Source organism: Cryptomeria japonica, chromosome 8 (assembly GCF_030272615.1).
Source record: "Cryptomeria japonica chromosome 8, Sugi_1.0, whole genome shotgun sequence".
Classification (NCBI taxonomy): Eukaryota; Viridiplantae; Streptophyta; class Pinopsida; order Cupressales; family Cupressaceae; genus Cryptomeria; species Cryptomeria japonica.
The window spans coordinates 699,449,006-699,466,619 of record NC_081412.1 but is presented as its reverse complement, the minus strand read 5'-3'; positions in this window follow the sequence as shown (position 1 = coordinate 699,466,619).

Here is a 17,614-nt window from a genome sequence, read left to right as displayed (position 1 = left end):
AAAATTGACATCTCCAAGTACCCCCATCTCCTATTTTGAAAAAATAGCCATACCGGTACCGGTACCAGTCTCCAACGTCTCCCAGTACCCCCATACCCATGCAACCTTGGCTACATGTCTTTGTAGTATATGCAACAAGAACATCAGACTAAAATTACAGTTCATTAATTTAATGATGATTCATAGAATATGATTTGAAATATTAATGAAAAAAGATACATATAATCAAATCTAAAAGATCAGATCACATGAACTGTCCATAATCTGACCAAAATCTCACTTCCTGTATTTTTTTGAAAGATGTTGCAAAGCTCCCATTTCGGCACAGATAGGCAGGATGTTGACGAAAGTTACAAGATTCAGCTTTACAGATGCCAGTTGCATTTGCTCGTATGTACATAAAGACTTTCAAAAAGATATGTTTTCTCCATATCCTGCAATCATGCATTCTATTAAGCAACGTCTCTTTGAGATATTCTGTCAAATAGTTTGGTGCATTGTGCATGCTGTTAAACAGTTCGCTGCAACTGCAAACTCTAGCTCTGCATAAGCAATTGGATTTCATATTAATTTGTTTATTTCCTTTGTTGTATTGCATTCAAACATCCTAGAGAAAAACTATTCAGAAATACAGACCATAATAATTGCTGTGTTGTGCTCATTATATTCCTTCATATGCTTGAGATTTGGTTGTTCTTCTAGTCACATTTAGCAATCATTTTTTTCCCCTGTAACTACTGAATTGTGTTGTGGTTACATAGGAATTTGGATGCAAGGTTGTATTTGTTCAGTTGTAAATTTTCTAGTAGGAAATATGTCATTTTTCCATCTTATTGGCTTGTGCCACAGCAGCAGCAATTGCCCTGATTTACTTTAATCAAGCAACTATGACTTGATAGTTCCTAATTTTCTTGTATTCAGACTACTATTACAATAGTTTAAAAACAGGGGTTTGTGGTTAAAGTAATTTAGGACTTGCTCCTAGTCTTTCAAGTTGTGTTGTTTGAGTTCAAATTTTATTTAATTTCAATACATAATCATAACCATTGGAGATCTAATCCTGAGGGATTTGAGTCCTGCAATCATTGCAATCCAACAGAACACATCTCTTTGAGGCATTCTGGCAAACAGTTCACATGCATCCGCATTTTGTATACATTCCTATTAGGGCAGTTGCAACAAAAACATCTAAAAAAAATCCCACTTCATTTATCCCTTGATTTGATAGATGTCTATATTGTGTTCTAAAGCCCTCACTTCAATTTTCAACACAGATAGACACGTTTAGATTAGATTAGCACGAAAAGGATCTGGAACCAAAACAAAACAGCCATCAAGACAAAAAAAAAAAAAAAAAAAAACAGATAAACATGTCGCTGGCAAATGTTGTGAAATTTCTTTACAGCTGCCAACTGCATTTTTCTTGAATGTTTGTAGAGTCTTTTAAGATAAACCATTTTGTGCATATATGCAATAATGGCAACACATTTCTTTGAGACATTCTATCGAACTGTTTACTGCCTTGTTGATGCTGTCAAATGATTAGAAACTCCAGCTCTTCAATTTCTTCACAGTGAGTTTATCTCATTACTTTCTCCAGCTCTTCTCTGCAAATGCAATTGGATTTAATACTAATATATTATAGCAAGAAAATGCAATGCCTTCCTAAGTTACTGTTACAATTTGATCTTTATAATTATCTGTGTTGATCATGTCTGAATTAATGGATTATGATATGTTTTTAAGGTTGTTTTGTTCAGGAATGTTCCCAAAGAGTGAATTAAAAACAGAAAATCAAATCAGAATTGGGTGAGGAAGGAGAAAAATTTGTGTTTCTAAGTGGAGGTATGATGTACAATGTTTCCCAGAGTCAATGAGAGATTTGATTCCAGGAATGGAAGATGGTACTGCTTGAACTGCACTTGAAATTGGATATGTGGTTTGGAACATTCTCTTGTTTATCAAGCTATATATGAAATTGAAATAGATCGTAGTGATTTTAATAGATGGCTCTTACTTCCATTTCATATCATCAATTAAAAGCCAGTCACATAACATACATATAAGCCACAAAAAACCAGTACTAAACAACCATTTCATTATACCTTCATCAGTGAATAACATTATCATTTGATTATTTATTAAAAATTATGTTGTTTACATAATGATAAATATCTATTTTGTATGTTGTCATATAACTTATATGTTACAATACCCTATTTTAAAAGTCCATTGCATTCTTATGCATCATTATACTTATTTTTATATGATGCCGTCAACTGTTGCTAATTAGTGTTCCTTTTATGAACTTGATGCATTTTTTACATCAACATACCAAAAATATACAAAAGTTTGAAGAAAAGCCAGTGTAAATTTCTATAGAGGTCTGAAAACAGAAGAGGTCTTACAAAGGCTTCCATATCAAGCTATTATGAGCAGCTGGATTGATAAACCGGGCTTTTACAAATGTGCCACTGAGATAATGTAATCAAACTTACAAAATTTCTAGAGCAAATCTGCTACGTAGCTAATTTAATCAAGTTTGTAAATTTGTTACAACTATGAAAAATCACAGAGATCGTTCAAGAAGCAAATAGATTCTGATTGTGCTCATTCATCTTGATGATGGACCACAAAGGTGAAATGTTGATGTAAAAAATAACACACAATCAAATCCAAAACCATTAATTATTAGTTTTATATATGTTAAGTAATTATAAGTTAGAATTTTTTTATTTAAAGTAAATATTTGTTTCCTTCAAAGTAAAAGATACAATTATTTGTCAAATATACATACAATGTAGATGAGCTTGCTTATAAAGGCAAGGCCATATGGATATGTGAGCACACAATCATGACATGTGGCTCAACGAGAAACAAGGGTAGGTGAGGGTAGGTAGGAGGAGTAATAAAATATTCCACAAGAGGTGGATCACTCACCGAAGGTGGAATGTAACAACAAGATAAGATCGCAAAAAGTGGAATTTCTCCTACATGTATCATCCCTATGTGCACACTTCCCTAAGTGTCTCATATCCAAACTACTATCAGATGCATTATCCTAAGTCAACTTAAGTAAAGTGTAATTATGAGACATAATTTACACCAAACCCCCGCTTTAAGTGCAACTTAGAGGAATGTAGACTCAAGCTAACAAATGCAAGATGGATCCCGACTACAAGGCCATGTTAGGTACCCATGTACAAATGCACATGAAAGAAAACCCCATGCAATCTCTCACAAACAAAGAAAGGGAGAAAACCCAACGGCAAAAATTCCCCCCCAAAAGAGAGATGAAAACCATATAAAAGAACTCTTAAAGAAGTATGAGAAGGACAAAACCCCATGTGAGGAAAAAGTCTCCCCAATAAGAGAGAAGAAGAGAGACCAAGTAGCCCTCCCCCCCCCCCCCCCCCCCGCCTCTCAATGTAGAATATGTACCAATGGCAAAAGCTCGAAAATGAATGAAGAAACTGCTCCACTGTCGTCGAATAACGTTCCTCCCCTTAGAAAGAAACAAAACCAAAGGTGTATCCATGAAGTCTCCCCAATCATGAAGGGAAGATGTAGGAAAAAAACTCATGATGTATGGATTCTTTGAAACCTGCTCAAGTGTCCCCATGTCGATGTTGAAAGTTGCCCCCTCCAAATCAAGTGTACTGGTCCACACTGCTGAAAAAGGCAATTCAAGATCTAGTGGAGATGAATGTAGAACATGATCCAAAGACCCACATGTCTCCTCTAAGAATAAAGAGACCTCCAAATGTTGTACATAAGAATCCACAATCATGTCAACCTCAAAAGAATGATCATGTAGAGAACGAAAAAGAAGGTTAGAGTGTTCCCTCGCAACAATCGAAGAAGGATCATCTTCATCAAAGAGAAGATGAATATCATCAATGATGTCTCCCAAATCTACAATGTAGGACTCCACAAACAAACCTGCAATAGCTGTCAAGAATTCATCCCATGGAACTGAAGCTAGAAGACAAGGTATATCCTGTTGCACTGAATCACAAGAAGGCAAAATTGTTTCAATATCCACATCATCGGGTGCAATAGGTGATGTGATATAAATAGGAGGAGATGAAATGCAAGGCTCAAGAATAGGTTCACATGTGAGAATACCCAAGTTTAAGTACCCAAAATTCTCCTCGATATCAAAATCGTCATGTGAAGAATCAACCTTATCAATAGAACCAAAATGTGAAAAGGGGTACAACTGAGATGCATGATCAACCATCCCAGTTGCAATGATATCTCTACTCTCCAAGTCTCTAATGATAACTGAATCAGGTGTGAATTCCACAGTTTTCTTTGTTGCCCCATGAGTGATCTGATAGATGGAAAGAAAATTGTTTGTCAAATGGGGTACACACAACACATCATTGAAGGAGTTATCCCCAATGGCAATAGAACCTTTCTCAATCACATTCATATATGTATGGTTTCCCATCAAAATCGGTGACATGTTACAAGGCTCAAATGAAGAAAATATAGATTGCAAAGATGTCATATGATGAGAAGCTTCTGAATCTAGAAGCCATCTCCCTGAATCATGACTTGTAGTAGCACAAAGAGCATGTCCTTTATTTGTCCCAAAAGAGTGATCCTTCCCTTTATCCTTTTCTTTGGAAAAAGAAGTCAAAGTAGACATTCTAGAAGGCAAATTGATTTTATTCTTCTCAAGAAAATGTTTCAATTCATCAATGTCCTTCTTGTAACCATGATATTCATCATGTCCTGACTTCTTGCAATATGCACAAAAAAAATTGTCCTTATATAATTTCCTCTTAGGTGAGAATGTAGAATCACCTTGTTGTGGAGAAGATGATTGTGCTCCATCTTGTTGTGGCTTTGGCTTAGACTGCTTTTGGTTCTTGTCTTTTCTTTGATTTCTTTGACTCCTTTTATTAGCCAGCAAAGCTTGGTACTTTGAAGATTTGAGAATCCTCATCGTGGTCAACTTAGATTGCTCAAGTATCAACATCTTTGTGAATGCATCAAATGATAGTGGAATGTATGAGGCAGGCACCTTGAGCCAACCGATAGGTGTGAAATCTCAAAACAAAGGTTGCAACTCTGATGGAAGTTTGTCCAACAAGTTGTAAACCAATTGAGCATCCTTTTTGTTAATGCCACAATCCTTAAGCTTTGCTCTTAGCTCATTTTCTTTCGTGACATAATCTTGGATTGTATTAAAATCCTTGGGATACAATGTTGTGAGTTCACCATCAAGCTTGTAGCCCTTAATCTCATCAACTTGACCATACAATTTCTCATATATATCCCAAGCCTCCTTAACTATAGTACATTTATCAATGTGAAAAATGAGGTCATCTGATACATACTTTCTCAAAGTTCCAAGTGCCATAAAGTTTTTCATGAACCATTCAACTTGAGCATTAGGATCAGCCTTAGGATCAAGTGGTGTTGTTAGTGTTTCACTTACATAATGAATGAGTCCTTTTTCCATTAACTTACTCCATGCTTTAATTTTTCATGATGCATAATTATGTGGAGTTAAAAGTGGAAATTTAGGAAAACCCATAGCACCAAAAAGAAACGAAAAAACACAAGATAGAGAGAGGCATAATCACACAATACACCCCCCCAAATTCACTCAATCAAACAACACCCTCCCAAAAAAAAAAAAAAAAAAGATGAGCTTTATACTTAGTACGATTACAATGGGCCACTTGCAAAAAATGGCAAAGTGGATTTCTGATTTCAACTTTACAACTGCCTTAAATAGGCTATAAGAGACTCCAACAAATACCGCAAGAGATCTAAGCAAAATACAAGTACCAAATAGGCCAAAAATGACCAAATATTGAAAGTACAATTTCTACTCAAAATGGCAAAAAATAGATAGCACCACACGAAAGTAGATGAAAAATTATGCACTTTAAAAAAATACAGCACCTGAAAAAGAGGTCGTATAAGCCCAAATGAAGCCTCTAAAGTTGCGAAAATGAGGATTGGACAAGCACAATTGTGAAAAAACTGAAAATTGTGAAAAATAAGTCCAAAATTAGAAAAATTACACCACTACTGCGAAGAGCACGAAAAATTAGCCCAAATAAATAAAAAATTGCACTAAAAAAGGAGCTAAAATGAGCAAGTTATGGGCCTCCAAAGTTGGCCTGCAAAACAAAAAAGCTCATTGGAGAGGGGTCAAAAAATTTCAAAAACAGTGTTGAAGCGGGTTAACGTCATCAATATACGAGGTTAAATTTGACGGCCATTTGGCCATCACCAAACCGTTGCACCCCCTTTTAGTTGTATGAAATATGACGTTAGTTGTATGGATCGTCAACTAAACTATATGGAAATGCTTGCGTGTATGCTCATGTCGTGGATGACTATTCAATTTATGGCTAATAGGACTCGGCTACATGTCACTTGCATGGCACAGAATGTTGAGTGTTCGATCAATGTGGCAGTCCGACTGTGTAATTCGTGTTGCTGAGGTGGCACAGTGTGAATGGTTCCGCGTGGCAATGACGTGGAAGAGGTATCGGTGATTAATTGGCAGTGGTACTGGAGGGAGGAGGTCGGGCAGAGCAGCAGCTATGAAGCACGGAGGGGCGACCCGATAGCAGAGGGAGACGAGCAGCAGTGACTGGAGCAGGCTGAGGGTGGAGCATTTGTGCAATGGTCGTGGAGAGAGGTGCAGCATGTGGGGGAGGTACCGACTGGGTCGCGGTGGCCACAATATAAGAGGTGGTTGCGGAGCAGTTGGAGCCCAGGGGCAAAGCTCGACGGAGCAAGAGGTGCGGTGGGTGCGTCGGTGGACGTGTTGGAGGCTCCGAGCAATGACCAAAAATGCTATCGGAGATTTGCAAAGCCAACTGTTGGCGGCTAATTGGTGGCAGGCCTGGCAGGTATGAGCCTGTAGAGTTATAAATGCAGCACTAAACAAAAGGGGTGGGGGGAACACGGACCCCCCCCCCAAAAAAATACAATATTTTGATTTTTTGTTTAATAAAAAACTTTTCAATAATTTTAATAAACTGTGGACAAAAAAATACTTGTAAAATACACCGCAGAAAATAATATATATATATATATATATATTTTTTAATTGAAAAATTGTACAGTTGAACAGGTAGGCCGTACGTTTCATGTTAAAGCAAGCTTTGTTTCTTAAAAAAGAAGCACTTGGCAGTGTTTTTCCCCCTCCTTATTCACCAATGGTTTAAGATAGACTGGGACCAACCAATGAACTGTTTCAGAATCTCATCTTTGAAATCATCAACGCCCCATTGGAGTTTTTGAGCCAGGAAGCACGAATCAGCATTTTTCTCTAATTGAACCCATCCTATCTACTAGAGAAAAATTTGCCACAAAAACAACTTTCATAGAAAAATACGCAAATTTAGACTCAAAATTCATGGAAACTGCCTCTTAGACGCAACGATGAGGTTGAAATCATCATAGGATGCCCCCAAAATATGCAACTCCCCAGATCCAAAAAAGCAATGCTCAAAATGTTTCAACAAAGACTACTGAATGAAGCCCCAATGGCTCTGATACCATATAAGAATTTGTCAAATATAGCCAAGATATAAAACACAATGAATAGCACAAGAGAGACAAAAATATTGATAAGAATAAATTGTATTCTAAGCAAGATGCAAATACTATCAACTGAAACGTTACATACAATGTAGATGAGTCAGATTATAAAGGCAAGGCTATATGGATATGTGAGCACACAATCATGACATTTGGCTCAATGAGAAACAAGGGTAGGTGAGGGTAGGTAGGAGGAATAATAAAATATTTCACAAGAGGTGGATCACCAACAAAAATATTTTACAAATTGATATTGGTAAATAATTTAATGTTTTATTATAATTTTTACCCAATCAATAATTTAAAGAGAATGATCAATTAATTTATATTGGGTAAGTATATGCAAATGGTGTACAAAATGGAGATCAAAAGTGGTTGGATGAGTGATTTGAGATGTAGGCACTCAAAATTTGAAGATACAATTTAAACAACAATTATTGTATTCTAAATCTAGTTTCTAAACTACTTGTTCATGTTTTAATATAGTGTCTCCTGTGCATCCCATATTTTATGTTGTTGTTGTTTTATCAACTCCTATTTTATGTTGTTATAATTGGTATTTTTAAAAATAGTTGGCAAAAATATAGTTAAGATTAAATATTAGAAGTTGTTTGTTTTTTTGTTTTTTTCTAATTTTTCAAAATGGATGCATCCTAAAATAATGTATTGTTGAGTGTGCATGTCATATAACTTGCACAATAATTATTGATTTTATAATTTTTAATTGTATAAAGAATGAAATGAAGAACAATCTCTTTCTTTTTCATATTTCAATAAATGAATCAAAAGTTATGAAAAAAATCAATATAGATGTATTTGAGGAAAATAGAAACATTAGTAAGAGAAATTTAAAAAATGCTATTTTATTTCAAATTCACAAAATATATATAGTTAAAAGTTAAGAAGTCATGCAACATTTTGGTGGCAATTTTATTAGATAGTGTTATACAATATATAAATATGATGATGTGCAAGTTGAAAAACTTCGTTGAAGGTCAAAAGCATGTGAGATTGAAATAAGTTAAGAGTTCATGCTTTTAGGCTTATTGTCTAAACCCATTCCAAACCAAAATTGGTAGGAAAAAAACTATTTACAAAACAGAGTGCGTTATGAAACACACTCTCATTTTGTAACATGAATTCATTTTATAAAAGTTAAAAGGTATCACTCAACACTCTCTCTCTCTCTCTCTTGATCCCTCTCTATATCTCCATCTCTTTACTCTCTATACTCCCTCTCTCTTTATCTCTCTCCCTATCTTTTTCAATCTCCTATATCCCTCTCCCTCTCTGTCACTCTTTCCCCCTCTCCCAATCTCTATCCCTTTCTCCTTATTGGTATTTCTCCATCTCCCTCTCCCTTCCTCTCTATGTCTCACTCTCTCTTTCTCTATTTATCGTGTGTGTCTTTTCCTCTTGATATTTATCTATTTGAAATTAGGATCTTAGGATACTAATCATTATAAAACAACATATAATATAAATCAAATGGTAATCATACATGCATAAATTTACACATTAAACAAAATATACATGGGGAAAACCCTTTTGAGTAAAAAACCCCATAAAGAATCATTTTATTAAAACACTTACAATTCATGTGTTTTGTGTGTTCTTCTACATTCTTCATACCCTACAATCATGGCAATCCATGAGATTGTATTTCTTTGAGGTATTATTTCAAATGGATCACATGCCTTGTCTATGCTTCCACATTTTGCATACATGTCTACTAGGGTAGTTGCAACCACAACATTTAACAAAATTCCTCTTTCCTTTATCCTTCGATAGATTCCATACCCAATTCTAAATCTCCCATTTTGGCACAAGTAGGGAGGATACTGGAAAAGGTTGTAGTGTCTGAATTTGCACTTACCAATTGCATTTTCTTATGATTTCTTGAAGCCTTTTTAACAAAATAATTTTGTGTATGTCCTGCAATCATGGCATTCTATGAAATCACATTTCTTTGAGGCATTTGACCAAACAATGTACATGCCTTGTTTATGCTTCCATATTTTGCATACATATTTATCAGAGCATTTTCAAAACAACATCTAATGAAATTCTTCCATCATTTATGCTTCTATGGATAACTATACCATATTCCAAATCTCCCATTTTAACATAGGCAATAAGTATGCTAGAAAATATAAATTGATATTGTATGAAACCTACTTGTTGCATGTGGAAAAATAATGTGACTTCCTCATGAAGATATCTATGCTTTCCATTTGCTAAAATAACCATATTTCATGAGAGGTTGTTTCTTTATTTTGTGATCAAACTCTTTAAACATATCCACCAAACTTCTGCAATGTGAGAACAGTGAGTTTGATTTTGTTTTGGCTTATGCATGGGAACTAGGCAATTGTCTATTGACAATAATGGTTAACGAGACTATTTAGGGGAAAAAAACAAGTGTTGATGAAAGAAAGGATCGAATAGACTCCACATAAACCACCTAAGCAATCAATTCTTAGAATGTGCTCTTTAAGTTGAATCTAAGCTTTGATTTGCTTAGGTGGCTCATCTGAAATCACACTAATAGTCACTTAAACAAGTCAAAGCTTAGAATATATTGTTTAAGTCAAAATATCGAGAACAATTAATATCATTGATAATAATGCGACTTGTAAATCCAAAAAATCATTCTCTCCATCAAAGGTCTATTCCAAAATATGTAATTACCCCCAAAAAATATTAAATGAATAAGACAAATGACAATGAGAATATTTTAGAGAGAATAAAAAAAAAAAGAATAGATGGAAAAAAATATTAAATCTTTGTCATATCGGCCTAGATTCCATAATGAACTATGTAAATTCTAGATTTATCTTAAGAGCTCTATATATTAAGGCATTTGTAATGGGTTTAGGTGGTGGTTAGTTGATAAATGGATCATGAGTAGAAGATGAATGTTGTAACATTTTGGGCTAATGTAATTGTTATAATTAGCTGATTATGGAAGATGTGTTATACCACATAAATTTGGTGAGTTTTTGTGTTGCTATAATTTATAGTTCCTATATGTTGTGTTTGTGTTTGTCTATATATCCATCCACCCCAACATAGTGGTGGGAGAGGGAGTTGAAGGTCTTGAATGCCAAGCCTAAAGCAGTTAAAACAAAGAGCTAGGTCAGTGGAGGTGAAAGAGACCAGAAGATCGTGAGAAGGAGAGAAGAATTTTCCATATAACAGTCAGGTTACTACAATTACAAAGGTGAAGAGATCGAGTGAAGGAAGAGTGAATGTCACCCATTGATGGAGTTGGTGAAAAATGAGATTATGATGAAAAGGATGGATCTCTTTTGGAGCTGCTAAAAGTAAAAGGTGCAGAAAAAAAAGATCACTATAAGGAAATCGTACCAAGGAATGTGAAGCCATCATAGGAAGAGATCAAGTCGTCACTGATCAACGACAAAGAGGCTATGGAAGTTTTATATTTTTAAATTAGATTGTATGATAGTTTTTCATCAACATTTTAGATCATACTCCATAATTCAAAACATTGATATGTTTGTAGTATCTAAAGATTTTGCAGATCTGTCATGCAAAAATTTGTATTTAAGAAAAATTGCAAGCCACAAAAATTGAAGAAATGAGAATGAAGGAATTCCCCAAAAAATGAGGGGGCTGCATATAGAAGGCAGCTACTCATGAATATTAAAGTCTGCAAAGGAGAAGCCATCAATCCAATCATTGCTAAGTTCAGGTTTGTCTCAGCCAACCTCCAAGGTTGAAAGGAGAACAATTTGTTTTCAAGTTGTAGCTAAAGAGAATGCAAGAAAAGAATAGTTTGTTAAAAAAGGAAATATCAAAGTTGAAAGAATAATCACTGGAGCAAGTAATGAATGTGTAAAATTAAAACAATCGGTATGTGATTTGTCATACATTATATATAGATGATTTATGGTATTTTATTGATCCATCATGAAAAAAGTGTGATTTTGTTGATGTTGTTTGTGATGAAAATGGTAATAAATTTGAAAATCTTAGATATGGCAATGAAAAGAATATTGGTTTTAAGGTCATGAAAGAATGGGATATAAAGGTTAAGGATTATGAAAGTATGAACAAGGAATGAGAAATCCTATTAAGCCAATTATGAAGCCAAAATATGAAGGCCTTGTTTATATCACAAGTAGAGAAAATAATATTATAGGAGTTATAGGTTCAAGCAAATGAGTTCAAAGAATAAAGTATGTGCAATGCTCTAGTTGTAATAAGAAAGGACATACAAAAGATATGTGTTGGGATCTAAATCCTTGTATTATTTGTGCTTCGAGAGAACATTTAGAAAAAATATGTTGGAACAAAGAATTGAAGAATGAATCTATAATAGGATGTATGAAAATGGATTGTGGGTGGAGCTATGGATCGAGTTTGCAGAAGATTATGTAAGTATGGTCAAAATTTTGTTCATGTATGTGAAAAAATGATGGCAATCATGAAAGGTCTAAATGTTCAAGAAGGATAACAAATGCTTTGAGTAAAAAAAAAATCATTTTCTTGCAAGACATCTACAGAAAGTGAAGTTGCAAGAAATTCTAGAACAAAGTTTTAAAGATTTGAGGGACTATTGTAGCAATTAGAGGAAGCCAAGAGAAAAACATCATCATTGAAGAAAAGATATAAAAATATTAGAGTTGACTTAAAGTTATTTTGCGAGAAAAAAAGGTTTAAGTAAGTCCAAAGACCTGGTTATGGCCACGAGAAAGAGACAAAAGCAAAGATGGCAATTAGTAGCAAAGGAGTTTGAGTATTGTGAATGTTGAAGCATTTGTGGTCAAAATTAAGAGAGAGTGTTGGAATATGTAATTTCAACCACAAAAAATTAAATGAATAAGACAAATGATAATGAGAATATTCTAGAGAGAAACAAGATAAAGATACATTTAAAAAATTATTAAATATTTGTCATCTCAGCCTAGGTTCTAGAATGAACTATGTAAATTCTAGATTTACCTTAGGAACTCTCTCTATTGAAACATTTGTAATGGGTTCAACATAGGTGGTGGCTAGCTGATCAATAGATTATGAGTAGAAAATGAATGTTGTAGCATTTTGCGTTGATGTAATTGTTATAATCAATTGATTAATCAAAGATATGTTGTAGCACACATAAATTTGGTGAGTTTGTGTTTGTTATAATTTACAGTTTCCATATATTGTATTTGTATTTGTTTTTCATCTCCATCCACCCCAACGTGGCCTACAACTTTCTAATTCTCTAATAGACAAAGGATGAGAAATCAACATAGTAATAGAAAATATTTTAAATAAGTTAGGAAAGCCAACACGAATGCCTAAAACTTCATGTTAAAAATTGCATATCAAGTTAGGTTATAATTAGATTTTTACCAGAGCATGATATTGGAATCTCCAAGAAGCTATCCATTGTGGATTTTTTTAATTGTAAGAATCCAAAATCGGAGCTCTTTAACCAATAGGGAAAGTAATGGAGATCGATCAGGCAATCCTTTCTAAGGAGATCACACTTGAATTATGTTAAGCAATCCAAAATCAGATTAAAACACAACAAACCTTCTCATCGCGACAAACTAGGGGACATGTGTTTTAACCAACGGCAACAATGAAAGACCTTTCTACTTAAATCTAGAACCATCCAAACAAAAATTTTCTATCTTCTATTAACAAAGATGATCTTGCAAACATCATGAACAATAGAGTTATAGTTGAGATGAGGGTTGAAAATCAATGTCTAAATTACATTCCTCCCAAATATTCTTGGCTATCTCTTTTTTATATTGAAGAAGTTTTTGAACTCGTTATCATTTAGACGACTATTATAATAGCTCTATTGTTACATCAAGTGTATTTTGATATTCTTGACTACCGTAACACCAACCTCATCAATGATTTGGATCCATGACTAATTTTTTCTCTTACCACTATTTCCGTTTATGGTGTTTAACAACTTATACCCATCCATCCATTACCTATCTCTTTTCTTCTTCCCCATCTTAGCTAAGCATATTTTCTAACCTATCACCTATCTTAGGTCCCCTCACCATCTTAGGGACCTCGACCATGTATATATCATACTATAAATGTGTTTTTAGGCTCTACTTAAATATTATTTAATTGAATGATCAAATACTTAACAATAATTTTACACCTCATCTATATTAAGAAGTAGATATACATATTTTTTTTTAATAAAAATTGGCCTTTAACAGTTCAATTGAATTATTTTAAGAATAGTCATATTTCCATTTATTTAAGATTTAATCTTACCTACACTATTATAATAACTAACTTTAGTCATAAATAAACAACATTTATACAAAAAGAACACAAGAACACATAACCTTTCAAAGAGTGTAAACTTTCAAGCCATGGGGATGGGTGGAGAGGAGCGGTGAGCGGGAAATTCAAATTTCAAACCTAGGGATGGCGGAATTCATGGGGATGGAAATCTTTCTGCAGTTGGAGCTTGTAATCATGCTGGTCCCCAGGCTTCTCGGGGTACTGAGGGGGACAATGTGACAGTCAAATTGGTGGAAGATAAAGATTCCAAAACTGGGGACCCACATGATAGAGGTAAAGAAAAGAAATGGTCTGCTCTTTTTGGAGTCAGGCCTCTGGTGAAATCTGGTCTTCCGGAAGTTAAAAATATCTTTGATCCGGCGATAGGGGTTTTTTCTATATTTGTTCTGGATAAGCTGGTTGATTTCACTGTATCTGGCTTAGCTATGACCTTGGTTGGACAGTTTGCTGGTTTTAGACCTAGCATTGATGTTGTAAGGAACTTTATAAGGAGGAAATGGGTTCTCAAAGGTCAAGTGGATGTGGCAGCTTTGCCTAGGGGTTTTATTTCCTTTGCTTTTTATAATGAAGAAGATATGAATAAAGTGCTCTATGAAGGGCCATGGATGTTCGGCAAGTCAACCTTGGCTTTATAGAAATGGGCTCCTAACCTCCCTCTGGATGATTCCTTTTTTGTGTTGGCGCCTGTGTGGATGCGTCTCCCTATCCTTCCATTGGAGTTCTGGAATGAGGAGGTCTTTAAAGGGATCATAGGATCATTTGGTGAACTTCTTTCGATCGACCTGATGACAACAGCTAAATCAAGGTTGGTTTTTGCTCGTATTTGTGTTAATGTTAATCAAATGATGGATATGCCTCAATCTATTAAGATTTTTGTCTAAATTGGGGAAATGGAACCAAGTGATTGAATATGAATCTCTCTCATTTGTTTGTTTTCAATGTAAAAAGTCGGGTCATTGGGCAAAATCTTGCCTACTTAAGATGAATAAGATTGGTAAAAATGATAGCAACTCGAAGCAGAAATGGCAAACGAAAGGGAAGAATGATGATCCACCTTCAAAGGTTGTCCTTGAGAAGGAAGTGACCGAGATGGAAAACGAGGAAAAGAAGGGTGTGAATAGTAACAATGAAAAATCAATTTGTGCCTGCTCTAACAATCAAAAAGAAAGTAACAAGGAGGAAGAGCATGGGAAAGAAGAAAAGGCTCAAAAATATGAATCAGAGGATCAGAAGGTTAGTCCTATCATCCAGGGTAAAGCTGATGAGAGTTCCTATGATGATGCTTCTGCTTCATCTAATAATAAAGAAAATGAGGAAGACTTTAATGAAGCGTAGGATTGTAATATTTCAGATACTGAGCCTTTGTTATTATTAACCAATGGGAGTCCTAAGCAGACTAGAAATATGATCCTGAACTCCTAATGCAAAACTCCTAAAAGTATGGAAACAGTGGCTCTTGAGGGAAATCTTAGGATTTTTGGTATTAAAGAAGGCAAGTCAAATAATGGAGGACCCAATGGAGGTATTTCAACCAGAAGCAAGAATAAGAAAGTGGCAGAAGTTGGAAGTCACAGCAAAAGAAGGGGAGACCCTCTCTAAAGAATCAGAGGGAACAAGAAAGTTGGAAGAATCGTGTTGATGGAACACAGAGCTCCATTGAGTCAGCCTTATCCCCGGTTAAAGTATGAAGATAATTTCATGGAATATTAGAGGGTTGAATGCCCCCCATAAGCAGGATGTGTTGCATAATATTGTAAGAGATCATAAACCGGATGTAGTCCTTATTCAAGAAACTAAGATGTGTAAGGATAAAGTGGAAAGGATTAGAATATTCAAAAGTAATGGGGTAATTGGAATAAGTTCGGAAGGTGCCTCTAGAGGTACAGTTATCTTTTGGAACCAGAATACTATTATAGGTAAGGAAATTGCTTCAGGGGTCAATAGGACCTCAATCTTGCTTGAGCACATTAAGGATAACTTTGTCTGGGTTATCACTAATGTCTATGCGCCTAATTCTAAAGCTGGAAGAACTAAATTTTGGAGGAGCCTGGCTGAAGATAGACTAAGTTTTGTGGATAAAAGCTAGATGATTATGGCAGATTTCTATACCCCTTTAAAAGAGGATGAAAAGATGGGAAGTCTCCCTTTGCAGTTGGAGGGAAGACAAGATCTTATGGATTTTATTAATGATCAAGCTTTGATGGATGTGGATCTCCAAGGGATTAATTACACTTGGACCAATTGAAGAACCGGTTCTGATCTTATTCAAGTAAGGCTGGATAGATCCCTGATTTCTCCTAATTGGCTTTCTAAGTATAATTGTTCTTTGGCGTAAATCATTAAGATTGGTTCTGATCATTACCCTATTTCTTTCACTGCCAATTCTACTTCTGCAAAGTGAAATTTTCCTTTTAGATTTGAAAAAGCTTGGTTATCCCACCTATCTTTGGAAGTCTATGTTGTTGAATGGTGGAATTCGGAGATTGAGGGAACGACCTTATTCAGAGTTGCCAAAAAGCTTAATATCATAAAAGCCAAAGTTAAAATCTGGAACAAAGAGACTTTGGAGATATCTTTAAAAGTAAAGCTCAAATTAAGACTAATATTAAAGAAGTTCAAGATAAAATCCAAGAGGAAGGGCTTTCTGAAGATTTGAGAAATGTTTAAAATGGGTTGCTGTCTAAATACCATGAAATTATCTCTAATGAAGAAACTTTTTGGAGACAAAGATAAGAGCTTTGTATTTGAAGGAAGGTGATAAAAAACACCCGGTTTTTTCATATGACTGCTCTTAAGCATAGGGTGGCCACCAGGATTTTCAGGTTATCCTGCAATAGGGGGATTTTATCAGATGAAAATGAAATAAGAAAGGAAGCTATGGATTTTTTTAACAATTTGTTAGGAGGGGTGGACGTTCTGGATATCAGAAATCAAGACCTTCTTGCTCAAGCTATCCCTCCCATTTTAAATGAGGATTATAACAAAAATCTCTCTTGGATCCCTTCGAATCGGGAAATCAAAAAGGCTATGTTTTCCTTTCATGGAGATAAGTCTCCTAGTCCGGATGGATTCCCTATGTTCTTTTTCCAAAACTTTTGGCATATTGTGGAGATTGATATTTGTAATGGAGTTAAATAATTCTTTGGTTCAAGGCAGCTTCTAAAAGAACCCGATGCTACCTTTATTTTTCGTATTCCTAAGATCTCTGGAGTGGACTCTCTTAATAAGTTCAGACCTATTAGTCTTTGTAATTCTATTTACAATATTATATCTAAGGTTCTTACTTCTAGAATGCTGGATATTCTCCCCCACATTATTTCGGCTCAGCAGAACGGTTTTGTCCCTGGTAGACAGATTCTGGATTCTATCATTTATGTTCATGAGAATATTCATTCTTTAACTACTACTAAAAAATAGGGTTTTTTTCTTAAGCTGGACATGTCTAAGGCCTATGATAGAGTGAATTGGAAATTCCTTTTCAGAATTATGAAAGCTTTTGGGTTTAGGGAAAAGGTGATTCGGCTTTGTTCTTAGTTGACTGGAACTTCTACCTTAGTAGTTATTATTAATGGATCCCCTTCCAGTTTCTTCAAAAGTTCTAGAGGCCTAAGACAGGGGGATCCCATCTCTCCTATCTTGTTTACTATTCTGGTTGAAAGTTTGGGTATATTTATTATGAGAAATGTGGAAGAAGGGAAACTTAAAGGCCTTAAACCTTCATCTTCCAACATAACCTGTA